The 15215-nt window shown below is 44.5% G+C and overlaps 1 protein-coding gene across 5 annotated transcripts in view; it reads right to left on the reverse strand.

Moving 5' to 3' along the window:
* DYM (dymeclin) overlaps nucleotides 1-15215 on the reverse strand; it is a 389955-nt gene that overhangs the window by 286041 nt on the left and 88699 nt on the right. The gene's annotated exons all lie outside the window — the stretch shown is intronic.

Consider the following 15215-nt stretch of genomic DNA (forward strand, 5'->3'; position numbering starts at 1 on the left):
TGATTTGCCCTGGATACAGAAACTACCATAAAATCCAGGATACTTATGTGTTTTCACTGGAAGCATACAGAAAAAGGTTTAAAATATACTCCGAGAATCTAGGATGTTCAAATTATATACAATTTTTATGTATTCTACCTATAATTCTTTTCCAATAAACGTCCAGCAATACAACTGTCTCCAAGCCCTGGTCTATACGATGGAGTTAGGTCGAATTTAGCCGCATTAGGTCAACTTTAAAATGAATGCATCTACACAACCAACCCCGTTCAGTCGACCTAAAGGGCTCTTAAAATCTACTTCTGTACTTCTTCCCGCCAAGGGGAGTAGCGCTAAAATCGACCTTGCTGGGTCAAATTTGGGGTAGTGCAGACGCAATTCGATGGTATTGGCCTCCGGGAGCTATCCCAGAATGCTCCAAGGGGACCGCTCTGGACAGCGCTTTGACTCCGATACACTAGCCAGGTACACAGGAAAAGCCCCGGGAAATTTTAAATTTCATTTCCTGTTTGGTCAGCGTGGCGAACTCAACAGCATAGGTGACCATGCAGTTCCCGCAGAATTGCAAACGAGCTCCAGCATGAACTGAAAGGGAGACACTGGATCTGATTGCTGTATGGGGAGAAGAATCTGTGTAGGCCGAACTCGGATCAAAAAGAAGAAATGCTAATATATATGCCAAAATCGCACAGGGCATGTTAGAGGGAGGCTACAACAGGGACACACAGCAGTGCCGTGTGAAAGTTAAGGAGCTCAGGCAAGCCTACCAAAAGACAAAGGAGGCAAACGGTCGCTCCGGGTCAGAGCCCCATACATGCCGCTTCTATGATCAGCTGCATGGCATTCTAAGGGGGGACCCCACCACTACCCCACCACTGTCCGAGGACACCTCCAATGGGGGAGTCTCACACAACAGGGAGGAGGAAGAGGAGGAGGAGAATGCACAGCAGGCAAGCAGTGAATCCGTTCTCCCCAGCAGCCAGGGCCTTTTTATCACCCTGGAGCCAATACACTCCCAAGGCGGGATCCCCAACCCTGAAGCTAGAGAAGGCACCTCTGGTGAGTGCACATTTGTAACTACAGTACAAGGTTTAAAAGCAATAGTGTTTAATGTTTGATTTGCCCTGAAGAATTCAGATGCATTAGCGGCCACTACAGCTATTGGAAAAGTCTGTTAACATGTCTGGGGATGGAGCAGGAATCCTCCAGGGACATCTCCATGAAACTCTCCTGGAGGTACTCTGAAAGCCTTTGCAGAAGGTTTCTGGGGAGGGCTGCCTTATTTTGTCCTCCACGGTAGGACACTCTACCACAGCAAGCCAGTAGCAAGTAGTCTGGAATCACTGCAACACAAAGCATGGCAGCGAATGGTCCTGGGTTTTGGTCGCATTCAAGCAACATTCAGTCTTTATCTCAGGAGAGTTATATAATTCATGGTCACCTGGTTGAAATAGGGGAATTTTTGTAAGAGAACAGTAAAAGGACCCCGGTCAGGCTGGGTTGTTTGCGCTTAGCTAAAAGGGATCATCCTGGAGAATAGCCACGCAGCGGGGTGGGGGGAAGTGCATGCTGCACATCCACCCTAAAACCGCAGCTCCTTCTTTCAAATGTGAAACCCAACCGGCATTGCTTGCTATGGGAAAGGATGGTGCTGCAGTTTGAAACCATTCCCACATGTTATGAAGGAGGAAGAAGCCAACCCTGCATACCAAAACACTTACCATGGCTGTCTGGAAACCAAATTCTGTTGCCCAACCGTGTGAAATGTGTCACCATACCGGCAGGCGCTCAATATAAAAGGCAAAATGCGACCTTGTACCTAAAGCACAAGTGCTGTGAATTGCTTGATTTCTTTGGAAAGAGTCTCCCCTTTGTTCTCAGAAATGTATCATCTTAAATTTTACTCTCCCTTTTTATGTCCCCCCAGGTGCAAATGTTTCTGTACTCCCTCCATCATCTCCGTCCCTGAGTTTATTGCAGATTAGAATGCAAAAAAAACTGCACTCGCGATTACATGTTTTCCGAGTTCATGCAGTCCTCCCGCACTGGTAGGGCACAGCTTAATGCATGGAGGCATTCAGTGGCAGAGGCCAGGAAAGCATTAAGTGAGTGCGAAGAGTAGAGGCAGGAGGTGATTCTGAAGCTAATGGGGGAGCAAACGGACATGATGAAGAATATGTTGGAGCTGCAGGAAAACCAACAAGAGCACAGACCCCCGCTGCATCCATTGTATAACTGCCTGCCCTCCTCCCCAAGTTCCATATTCTCCTCACCCAGACACCCAAGAACGCATGCCGCCCCCCCTCCCCCACCCAGGGCACCCAGCCACTCCACTCCAGAGGATGGCCCAAGCAACAGAAGGCTGTCATTCAAACAATTTTGATTGGTAGTGTGGCTCAATAAGCAATGTAGCCTTTTCCTTCCCTCTTCCCACACCACACCCCACCCGGGCTATCTTGTCAGTTATCTCACTTCTTTTTTTTAAATTAATAAAGAAAGAATGCATGGTTTCAAAACAATAGTCACTTTATTTCCTTTGCCAGCTGTGATTGAAGGGGGGAGGGTGGTTGGCTTACAGGGAATTAAAATCAACAAAGGGGGCGGGTTTGCAGCAACGAGTAACACACACAGCTGTCACACTGGAGCCTGGCCAGTCATGAAACTGTTTTTTAAAGCCTCTCTGATACAGTGTGCCTAGCTGTGCTCTTCTATTCGCCCTGGTGTCTGGCTGCTCAAAATTGGCCGCCAGGCCATTTGCCTCAACCTGCCACCCAGCCATAAACATCTCCCCCTTACTCTCACAGATATTATGGAGCACACAGCAAGCAGCAATAACAGTGGGAATGTTGGTTGCACTGAGGCCTAACCTCGTCAGCAAACAGCACCAGCGAGCTTTTAAAAGTCCAAAGGCACATTCTACCACCATTCTGCACTGCTCAGCCTATAGCTGAACTGCTCCTTACTACTGTCCAGGCTGCCTGTGTACGGCTTCATGAGCCAGGAGAGCAAGGGGTAGGCTGGGTCCCCAAGCATAACTATTGGTATTTCAGCATTCCTAAAGGTAATTTTCTGGTCTGGAAAGTAAGTCCCTTCTTGCAACTGCTCGAACAGCCCTGAGTTCCGAAAGATGTGAGTGTCATGCACCTTTCCCAGCCATCCCACGTTGATGTCAGTGAAACGTCCCTTGTGATCCACCAGTGCTTGCAGCACCATTGAGAAGTACCCTTTGCGGTTTATATACTGGTTGGCAAGGTGGTCCGGTGCCAAGATAGGATCCGTCTATTGCTCCACCACAGTTAGGGAACCCCACTGCTGCAAAGCCATCCACTATGACCTGCACATTTGCCAGAGTCACTACCCTTGGTAACAGAATGTCAGTGATTGCATTGGCTACTTGGATCACAGCAGTCCCCACAGTAGACTTGCCCACTCCAAATTGATTCCCAACTGACCGGTAGCAGTCAGGCGTTGCAAGCTTCCACAGGGCTATCACCACTCGCTTCTCAACTGTCAGGGCAACTCTCATCTTGGTATTCCTGCGCTTCAGGGCGGGGGGAAAGCAACTCACAAAGTTCAAGGAAAGTGGCCTTACCCATGCGAAAGTTTCGCAGCCACTGTGAATCATCCCATACCTGCAACACTATGCAGTTCCACCAGTCTGTGCTTGTTTGCCGGGCCCAGAATCGGCGTTCCACTGTACCAACCAGCCCCACTGCCACCATGATGTCCCAATTGCCACAACCCGTGCTTTCAGGAATGTCTGCGTCCATGTCCTCATCACAATCATCCTCGTGTTGGCGTCTCTTAGCCCTGTTCTGCACATACTCCAGGATAAAGCGCAAGGTGTTTACAATGCTTACAACAGCAGCGGTGGGCTGAGTGGGCTCCATGCTTGCCCTGGTATGGCGTCTGGGTAACCCAGGAAAAAAGGCGCGAAACAATCGTCTGCCGTTGCTTTCACAGAGGGAAGGAGGGGCGACTGACGACACGTACCCAAAACCACCCTCGACAATGTTTTTGCCTCATCAGGCATTGGGAGCTTAACCCAACATTCCAATGGGCAGCGGAAACTGCGGGAACTGTGGGATAGCTACCCACAGTGCACGGCTCTGTATGTCAATGCTAGCCACGATATTGAGGACACACTCCACTGACTTAATGCGCTTAGTTGGGACGTACGCAATCAACTGTATAAAACAGATTTCTAGAAATCGACTTCTACAAAATCAACTTAATTTCGTAATGTAGACATACCCCAAGTCATTTATTCCATGAATTAGCAGGTTTTTTTCCAGTGGCAAAACTACATAAGTGGAAATATGAGTTTGAGGAGAAATTAGGAAGTCCCTTCCTCTTTCTTATATGAGTCAGACTTTAAAAAAAAAATTTGTAAGATGTTAGCGTAATATATTATGCCACTTTCTAAAAAGCTTCTTTTCATATTATTTAATTGTTCAGAAGCAAAACTGGTAAAATTCAGTAACTGGAGTTATTTTATGTCTTATTCCCATGTTCTTTTTTATTCAAGCCTATATCCCCAGCATTGTCATAATTAAGGGATGTTTAAGTGTATGTTCCTTACTTTCAGCTTGCAGAAGAGCATGGGCAGACTATCTAAATTAAACCTTTTCTCCTAAATCCAACGAAAACCCTGTTTTCCATTATTCCAAGATGCTGTTCGTAAGTTACCTGCTCAGTAACACTGCTTGAAGTTTGAGAGCCCAATGCCTGCCTGTCCTGAGGGCGAGTTCTTAACTCAAGTCTTTCTAAAGCCCCAAAAGACTCTAGCAGCAATCTTTTCTAACTTTTCAAAGAAAATCTTGAGTGCACACAGAAAAGGTAAAAAACATGAGGCAGTCAGTTCATACACACAGCACATCTGGCTAATTAAGTTACACATTATATTCCAGACTCTGGCTTCCTCCTGTGTTATGGGTTTGTTGTTGTGTTTTGGTTTTTTCCCTCCATAAGAAACGATTACTCACCCTGTGCAGTAACTGAGGCTCTTTGAGATGCGTCTCCCGATGGTCACAAGCAGTGCTCGTTGGACCACACATGCACACCTCCCTTGCTATGCGCAGGACGTATATATAGCGCTGTGCAGTCCGACCACGCCCAGTTCCTTTTCTGCTGCAGAGCTTATGTTTTCAGCTCCAAAGAAGAGGGGAGGAAGACGGGTAGGAACACACATTTCGAAGAACTTCAGTTACTGCACAGGTGAGTAACTCTCTCTTCTTCAAGTGATGTCCCTATGGGTGCTCCACTGTAGGTGACTATAAAGCAGTGCCTCTAATTGGAAGGCTGGGGCTTCGGACCGACACGTACTGCTGAGGATAGACATCATGCGTAATAGTGTAGTCATGGGTGAAAGTGCCTGTCGATGCCTAGGTGGCAGCCTTACAAATGTCATCATTGGGGACTTTATTAAGAAAGGCAATCAATGTAGATAACAATCCTGTGGAATGTGTTCTGATTGAAGTAGCAGGTTGTCTATCGTGGAGTTCATAAGATAAACGTATACACTGTGAGATGCATTAAGAGAGGCGTTGTTTAGATATAGCAGTGCCTATGGATCTTTTGGTGGTGGAGAGGAATAATCGTGGCGATTTCTGGAAGGGTTTAGTCCTGTCCAAGGAGAATGCACGCCTCATGTCTAGGGTGTGTAGAGCTGTCTCCTGTTGATTACTGTGAGGCAAGAAGCAAGGGAGGTGTTATCGGTTGATTTAGATGAAATTATACTGGGACCTTAGATAAGAATCTTGGGTGTGGGCATAGTGTAACTTTGTCTTTATAAAACACTGTGTATGGTGGAGATGCCATGAGGGCCGCAATTTCGCCCAACCATCTAGCAGAAGTAATGGCGACAAGAAAGGCCATTTTCACTGATAGGTGTACACAAGAACAGGTTGCCATTGGTTCATTCAGGGGCTTAGTCAGAGAATGTAAGACTAGGCTGGGGTCCCAGGCTGGGATCAGCTCTGGTATATGAAGATAAGATTTTGAATACCCTGCAAGAAGTGCTTCATGAGTGGGTGTGCGAAGATTGAGTGGCTGTCAATGTAGGAGTAAAAGGTTGTGATTGCCACCAAGGGTATCCTAATAGAGCTATTGACTAATCCTGACTGTTTAAAGTGTAGAATGTAGTCAAGAATAAGTGGCAACAAAGAGTGCACTGCAACAACCTGGTCTGAGGTGCACCAGCAGTGAATCTAGTTCACTTATAAATGTAAGTGTCTCTGGTTGTGTCACACCTGCTATTCAAAAGTATCTGTTTGACTGTGTCTGAGCAGGTTATTTCCAGATCCTGGAACCACAGAGGAGCCAGACTTTGAGGTGGAGCATCTGTCGATTGGGATGGAGGATGCATCCTGTGTATTGTGAGAGGAGACACGGCATTACATGAAAAGAAATCAGTCAGTATACGATCATGCATAGAAGGTAAGTATACCAGACCTTTTGTGGCCATGTTGGAGCTATTAGTATGACATGAGCTCTGTCCTTCTGTATTTTGCAAAGTATTTGGAATAGGAAGGGAAAGAGAGGGAAGGCATAAAGGAATGGTGCATGTCAGGTTATGAGGAATGAGTCTTCAAGCAATCTGCGCCCCAGTCCCGCCCTGGAACAGAATTGAGGGCAGTGGGCATTGTGTTGAGTGGCAAAGAGATCTATGGTGGGATGGCCCCATTGGTTGAATATGGGTTGAACTGCTCGCTTATCCCGGGAGCTATGCGGCTGAAATGGAGATGTTGTTATGGACACACCAGTCGCACAGTTTGATCACCTTCGAGCATAAAGAGTGGGACTTTGCTGCGCCCTGCCTCTTAATGTAATACATGCAGGTGAGATTGTCCGTCATCACTCTTATGGTATGAGAAGAGGTAGGAAATATCAGCAGGCACTGCAGACCACTCATAGCTCTAGGAGGTTGATGTGTAAGGTGGATTTGGTAGATGACCATCTGCCCAGCACTGTGTGTTCGTGTAGATGTGCTCCCCAAATGATTAGGGAGGCATTGGTGGTTAGGATCATAATTGGTGATGGTTGTAGGAAAGGAACTCCGACACAAACATTGTTGGGCTGTGTCCACCAAAGTAGTAAGTCCTTGACTCATCGGCATAGATAAGATTTTGTGGAGGCTGTGTTTGTGGAGGGAGATATACTGTGCGAAGCCATGCCTGAAGACATAGCTTGTGCAGTCTTATATGCCTCACTACAAAAGTGGCTGCTGCCATGTGGCCTAGAAGTTGGAGGCACATTCTTGCAGAGATCTCAGGGCAGACCCATACGTTGGATATCAGATCTAGTATCGCTGAGAATCTGTGAGGTGGTAGGAAGGTTCTGGCTTGTATGATGCCCAATTGTCTGCCAATGAATTCTTGTACTGGTGTTAAAGGTCTTGTACTGGTGTTAAAGAGGACTTTTCTAGGTTCATGAGGGGGCCTAGCTTCATAAACAGGTCCATTGTTATGTGTATGGCTCGGAGAGCATCGGTTTCAGATGGGGCCTTGAGGAGACAGTTGTCCAAGTATGGAAAGATGATGACACCTTGTTTCCTTAGGTAGACAGTGACTATTGCCAGGACCTTGGAGAATACCCAAGGGGCTATGAATAGACCAAAGGCAACACCTTCTACTGGTAGTGGTCATCGCTCATGACAAATTGAGAAACTGTCTGTGGGCAGGGTGTATTGCGATATGGAAGTATGTGTTTTGGAAGCTGAGGGCCAAGAACCAGACCCCCTGTTCCAGTGTTGGGATAATAGAGAGAGGCTAACAATCTTGAAATATTGCAGTTTGACAAACTTGATTAGATTGCAAAGGTCCAGGATGAGTCACCAGCTTTCTTCTCGATGAGGAAACAATGGGAGTAGAAAACCTATCCCCCGTGTTGGAAAGGGACTGGTTCTATGGCTCCCAGCTGCAGAAGATTATTTATTTCTCTCCATAGAATGAATTCATGAGAAGGGTCCCTGAAGAAAGATGGAGAGAGGGTCTGGCAGAGCAGGATAGATAGGAAGGGGATGAAATATCCTTCCTTGATTACCTCTAGAACCCACGTGTCCAAGGTAATTAGTCTCTATGATGGGAGAAACTGAGCTAGTCGGTCACCAAACTGTTGGGACGTCAAAGAGGGAGAGGCTTCTCGGTGCCTTGACCACACCTTCAACATTGTTGCTTCGGTGCGAGTGCATGAGAGGTAGCCCCTGAGGAGTGGGTGTACTTTAGAGAGAGGCCTTTGTTTACGGCGCTGAAGTCATAATGCCATTGAGGAGTATATTGCGGTGGTTGGGAGCGAGAGGGGAAATAGTACTTTCCCAGACGTCTCTTTGGCACAGGCCTGTAGGTGCCAAGCGATCGGAGTGTAGCTCAGGAGTCTTAAAGGGAGTGCAGGGAATCATCCATGTGCTCCAAGAACAGTTTTTGTCCCTCAAAAGGTAAGTCTTCCGCAGGTGGTTTGGACCTCTTTAGGAATACCCGTGGATGGAGCCATGATGCGCACCTTATGACCACAGGAGTTGCAATGGATCGGGCCATGATGACTCTAGTAGTAGGAATCCTTCAGTCTTGAGAGACCATGGGTATGCACCCCTGAGAGAGAAAGAATTTACTCAGTTGGTTTTATGGCAGCCGCAAACATGGCTGAAGAGACCCACTTGAGAGAGACAGTCTCTGCCGCATCTGTCACATTTAAAGGTGATGTTTCGAGCCCTTAGACTCTGCCTTCTGCGAGCTCTTTTCTCCTCTGCTAAGCTGGACGGCTTCCTCTCATAACTCCGGAGACCTCTGTTAAGCTCTTGTTTCCAAAGGCTGCGGTCTTGAATCTGATCTTCCCATTTGTCCACATCCATCTCCACTTCTTTGAAGTCTCACTTGCACGCACCCTTGAAATGTAATTTTGGGCGTCCTTTGGATCTTTTTCCAGATGCCAATTTGCTGTAGAGGATGTCTTTTGGAATGCACCCATCATTCATTTGGCACACATGCCCAAGCCAGTGACGGTATCTCTGTTTGAGGAGTGTTTGCATGATGAGTATTGCTGGCCCGTTTGAGCACCTCAGTGTTGGTGATTCTGTCCCTCCAGGAGATTCCAAAGATTAGACAAAAGCTATGCCTATGAAAGCTGTTGAGCCTCTTTTCCTGATGAGAGTATAAGTCCATATTTCGCTCCCATACAAAAATGTGCTGATAACACATGTACAATATTCACAGATCTTTGTGCGTTCTGTTAGTTTGTTGTTTTGCCATACCCTCTTGTTCAGTCTAGACATTGTTGTGGCAGCTTTTCCAATGCGGATGTTGAGTTCTGTTTCAAGTGAAAGGTTGACTGTGATAGTGGACCCCAGGTACGTAAACTCATTCACCACTTCAAGTTCATAGTTGTTGATCTTGATGGAGGATGCTTCCTCAACTCCTTGGCACATTATGTTAGTCTTTTTTAGGTTTATAGTAAGCCCAAAGACTTGGCAGGCTTTGGAAAAACTGTCCATTAGGCTTTGAAGATGAGCTTCTGTGTGGGTTGTCACTGCTGCATCATCAGCAAAGAGGAGGTGTTGGATAAGGGCCTCCTGAGTCTTGGTTTTAGATCTGAGTCTCGTAAGATTGAACAGCTTTCCATGAGATCTTGTGTGCAAGCAAATTGCCTCAGTTGATGAACCAAAAGCTTGTTTCAGTAGCAGGGAAAAGAAGATCCCAAACAGCTGCGGCAAATACACAACCTTGCTTAACTCCACTACAAATCTGGAAAGCCCCAGACACTGAGCCGTCATGTTGGACGGTGCCATGCATGTTTTCGTGGAAGGATTGAATCATGCTTAAGAGCTTGGGGGACATCCAATCTTTTCTAGAAGTGTGAATAGTCCACTTCTACTGACAAAGTCAAAGGCTTTGTGAGATCGATGAAGGCTATATAGAGGGGCTTTTTTTGTTCTCCGCATTTCTCTTGTAGCTGTCTCAGCAAGAAGATCATGTCAATAGTAAAGCTTTCAGCTCTGAAGCCACATTATGATTCAGGATAGATTCTGCTTGCAATGGTCTCAAGTCTGTTCAGGACAACTCAGGCAAAGGCTTTTCGCACAGGATTGGTAATGGTGGCCTCTCTCTTGCACCGTATTGACCACCAGAGAATTTGGGGTAGGGTGCGAGAATAGAAATTCAGCATCTTTCGCTGGAATGCAGTACTTTTTGTTGGTGCATTTGCAAGTCATAGGGATGGATGCCGGGGTCTGCCAGAGAACTTTTGCGGGGTTGAGAAGAGCTTCACTGATTGGTAGAGAGATCTTGGAAGAAGAAGAAGAAGTGTGAAGAATATCAAGCAGTTTAATGCTGCTAATCCTTGACTTCCTCCAAAGGAATCTGCAGGGAATCTGCAATCCTGCAGAACAAGTCTTGAAAATGTCCAAAATTTTTGGCAGATGTAGGGAGTGGAGGTACGATAGCCTCATCAGGTGAAGAGGAAAAGAAATGTAATGTAGGAGGAGCTTCCTCCTCCTGTTCTTCCTCCTCATCGCTGGGGAAGGGATGTGTCCTCCGTGGGGGAGAAAGGGAGGAGTGTTGTGAGCCTGGAGAGTGGGGGGAGGTCACGCCGAAGAAGTGACTCAGGAGTGTGTGATATCAGAAGGTCTTTTGAGTATCTAAAGTCTACTGGAGGGGGGGAAAAGACCATTGGTTCCAATGTATGACTCGGTGCCAAAGGAGTGGTGTATTCCCCTAAGGTGTCAGTAGAGGGAGCCAGAGATTTGACTGGCAGCAAGGGCTTGCTCGGTGCCGAAAAGAATGCTGGTGCCATAGCTCCTGCAATCAGCCTGTCTCGATCTCCAGATGTGATTGATTGTGCCGAGGGCTGCCTGGTTAGGCTGTCTGGTTACTGTTTCTATATTCTGATACCAGAGGTACTTGGGTGGGCCCTAGAGCTGTGTCCCCTGTCAGATGCTGTTGAGGCAACTGACCTTGCAGGTGATGGTGTTCTGGTGGGCTGTGCCTCAAAATGTGAGGTGGGAGCCTGTTTCTTCTCACCCGAGCAAGAAAGGGACAACTTTCTCTTCGTCTTCTGATCCTCATTCCTCAACCTGGCAGAACGTGAGGGCCTCATAGGAAGAGAGTCCGGGCCCAGGTCTGATGCAGGCCCCAGTGATTTCCCCATGATGAGAAGTTTTAAGCAAATGCCCCAGTCATTTCTGGCCCTGACCATGGCAGTGAACATTTTTGTGAAACATGTCCCTCTCCAAGACAGCAAATACAATGCAAGTGGCCATCCATTACTGGGAAGGTGGCCCCACAAAAGATATGCCTCTTAAGCCCGGGGGACTGAGGCAGAAGGGTGAAGGAAAAAAAGCTTCCCAGTCGTGAAGGGCCGGGGGGAAATGAAACCTAAGCTATGAAATAAAACTGTAAAGGTAAAGAAAAACAAAAAACTGGGGGTTGTTGTTTTTTTAGAGTAGAAGAAAAAGAAAGAAGAAAATACTAACTACATGACATCTAACGTGGAAGGCACTAACTACTGAGGAAATAGGAGAAGTAGACTCTGCTGTGGATTCCATCCACAAGGCGGTAGAGAAGGAACTGGACTGCACAGACTGCACAGCACTATATATACATCCCACTCACAGCATGGGAGGGCGGAGGTGTGCATTTGCGGTCCGATGGGCACTGCTGAGGAAGATCTCCAATCCCAGGTGCAGGGGCTGCCATGCCTACAGTGGAATACCCATAGGGATATCACTCGAAGAAGAACCAAACTCTCTCTCTCTGCTTCCCACCTTTTAATTATTTTCTTGAACTTTCACCATGCCAATTCAGGTTCCTATAAGTATCAAAAGGTTAAAATGTAACTAATTTTCTAATTAAGGATGGTTGCCAAAAGGGCTGAGTCACACAAAAAGTTTCAAATCATACAGGAACCAGGTTTTATTAGAATGCTTCCTCGGGGCCCACAAGAAAGGTGAAAGAAAAGTCACCACAGAGAATAGATCAGTTTTGAACACTGAAAAGAAGTAGAGTATCTGATCATTGGACTCTGAATGTAAGTACAATAGGTCAAAGTGAACATAATATTTCCTCTTGGAATCACTTCCAAATTTATACCCAATGATGGCAAAAATGCACACGGTGGCAGTCAAGAAATACACTACACTAGTTATAACTGACTTGAAAGATTTGGGAAATTTCTAAAACATGCACTCAAGAAATATGAATTGAAAGCAAATGGCACCCACTGGCCTTTTCTACTACTCTCTCTCAAATGAAAGAACAGGAAATATTCCCATCTAGTTCTCCCATCTCCATAGATAGGAAGGGAGTGCGTCTAATGAACAGGTCAGTGAATTGGGAATCAAGATTTATGAGTTCTATTCCCAGATCATCTCTGGCTCCTTGTGTGGTGGGCACAAATCTCAGCCTCCCTGTACCTCAGTTTTTCCATCTGGGCAATAAACTATCTCATCCTGGTAAAAATAGGTAAGAGAGGATTTCATTAAAACCCTATACAAGCATTTTTTTAATGCTTCAGCTGATCCTTCACACCAACAACACAGGTTTTCCTGAAAATGTTAGCTGTAACCAAATCTGAGATATTGTCATTTATGTAAGAGAAGACTTAAGACAAATGCCTAAATACCTAGCCATATATGATCACACATTAAAGTTACTACAAAAGGAAACTGAATTCTGAATGACAGGTTTCAGAGCAGCAGCCATGTTAATCTGTATCCGCAAAAAGAAAAGGAGTACTTGTGGCACCTTAGAGACTAACAAATTTATTGAGCATAAAGCTTTTTTTAAGTTGTCCTCACTCTCATCCCTTGAAGCTGAGATCTGGCATCATAATTAAGCTCCTACACACTCAGCTGGGATCAGTAACTATCAGTACATTGTTAGATCACCGGTACACCTGAGATAGCTGCTAGGTCACAGGCAAGGTTAAGCCCAGCTTTCCTTAAAGGGCCAGTCAAGCCTGTGACACACCACCACAGAAATGTCTTACACATTAATCACCAGACCACCACCACCAACATTCTAGCTTTTTGCTATCTGTTTTTATAGTAGGTTATCACTAAACCATGGTGACCTGGGAAGGAGGTTTGAAATCAGCGTGCTGATGGTTGTGTTCTGAACAATCTAACTGTCTCATGATTTGGACATTTCGGTTATATTCAAAGATGAGACTGACTAGGAGGATTTTTTCCCTTTATAATTAAGATAGATTTTCCTAAATAAAGGGTTATAGTCAAACAATTCTCAAATACTACAACTACCATGACATTGGTAAAGTCTCCTAAGTAGTTCTCTATCTAAATGGAAGTCTTTAAATTATTTTTGGAGAGTACCAAAACTAGCATCCAATATAGCAACCTTTTCAAAATGTAAAGGAGGGGAAAAAAAGCTTAGCTTCCTCCCTTTCATACGATTACTGAGGAAAAAAGAAAAAAGGAATTGTAATTTTCATTATGTATTTATGGGTTTTGTTTTTTTGTTTTTTTTTTTACAGTGCCATGAAATTATAAAGTGCTATATAAATGCTATTATACTCACTATAATTTTGCAATATCTCTCTCAAAAGTTACTATATCTAGATCACACTGTGAACCTGCCAGCTGCTACATTTCATTTTTAAATTCCAGGAAATGCAAAGAGCATCTTAAACCAGTAAAATCTTATTAAATTGAAAATGGTCCTAATTATTTTCAAATTTGGAAGATTTTAGCCAACAGCAGGTTTTTTTTAAAACTACAGAAAATAACGGAATGTAATGGAAATGTTCGCTAACCTACAGTGGGCACTACAGGGTGCTGCTTAACAATGGTGTAACTGGATCAGAGTATTTCATTCTTTTCCCAACATGTATTTATAGTTCTTAATGAAGTGAAAATGTACTAATAATAACCAGATGTTCTGTTACGTACACCAATTCCTAACAAGCTGCTGAAAGATGCCTCTATAATTTAACATTTTTGGAACTCCATCTTACAACAAAATGTTAGTAACAGTTGCTACACAAAGCATATTGGATGACATATTTAAGCAGTACTATACAATGGCCAGTGTAGTAATACTTGTTAATGCACACCTTTGGGTGCGCATAGTAACAAGACCACCAAAGGAAGACCAGTATCTGCAACACACCTGAGGCATCCATAAATCAAACAGCGTTGAACAATAACTTGTCTCTTACTGGGATTACACAATGCTGATTTTTAAAGAGCAATAATGTTCTTTAGGCCATATTCATGTTTTAAAATTAAAAGTTTTATATGTTAAAAGCTTTTCCACTTAGCATTTTGTGAATGACACTGGCTGCCTGTTATTCAGCAAGGGTAATTCAAGGTCTCATTAGTAAGCCTTAAATAATATAGGCTGCTGTCATATGATCCATATGCCACCTGCTCCAACCCAGCTGATGGCAACTTCCATGATGAGGCACCGGGCAGCAAGCAGTCCTCAGGTAGACACTAATTTCAAGAAAATGGGGCTTCCTCCATCCATGGCTACAACACTGAAATGTTCTCCCATCATATATCCCAGAATACGTCTCTGGATCCTTTCCAGACAAGGCTCAAGACATTTTGTTTCTTCATTTACATTTTGTGGGAGGTGTTTGTATACTTGAGAGTAGGAGGTTGTTCTAGATTTCTGTTTTGTCTTTTGCTGGAGCACATATGTTATTAATACTAGGCTAGGCTGAAAAAAAGCTTTTCTAAATTATTTAGAAATCAAAATTAACTTTAACTGGCCCACTCCTACCATGGTGTCAGTATCTTTAAGTTAGGCATTATGGCTCTTAACTTTCTAGAAAGTTGTTTTATACAGAAAGCTAACTTTAATAGAAGCGGTGGTGTCCGGTCAATTAGGAAACAAAAGAACTAATTCATATCAATATTTGCATACAAATTTCTTAACAAAAAATGGTCATATGTAACACCCTAGAAAAAGGATCTGCATAGACAAATTACCCCAGAGGAATGGGATTTTATGTGGCAAAGAAGACCAGCAACCTCAATCTGTAGCGTGATCACAGAAAATGTTTTTAAGATACTGTTTCAATGGTACTTCATACTAGTCACGTTAAAATGTATATATATAGATTTAAGGGGGATAAACGCTGGAGAAACTGTTGTGAAGGAGGAGATTCCATGTATGTATGGTGGACGTCCAGTTATTAGAGAGAGTATTGGAATGCAATTCATAACCAAATATTACAAACTGTTGGCTATCTATTCCAAA

This window comes from Lepidochelys kempii, chromosome 5 (genome assembly GCF_965140265.1).
Source record: "Lepidochelys kempii isolate rLepKem1 chromosome 5, rLepKem1.hap2, whole genome shotgun sequence".
NCBI lineage: Eukaryota > Metazoa > Chordata > Testudines > Cheloniidae > Lepidochelys > Lepidochelys kempii.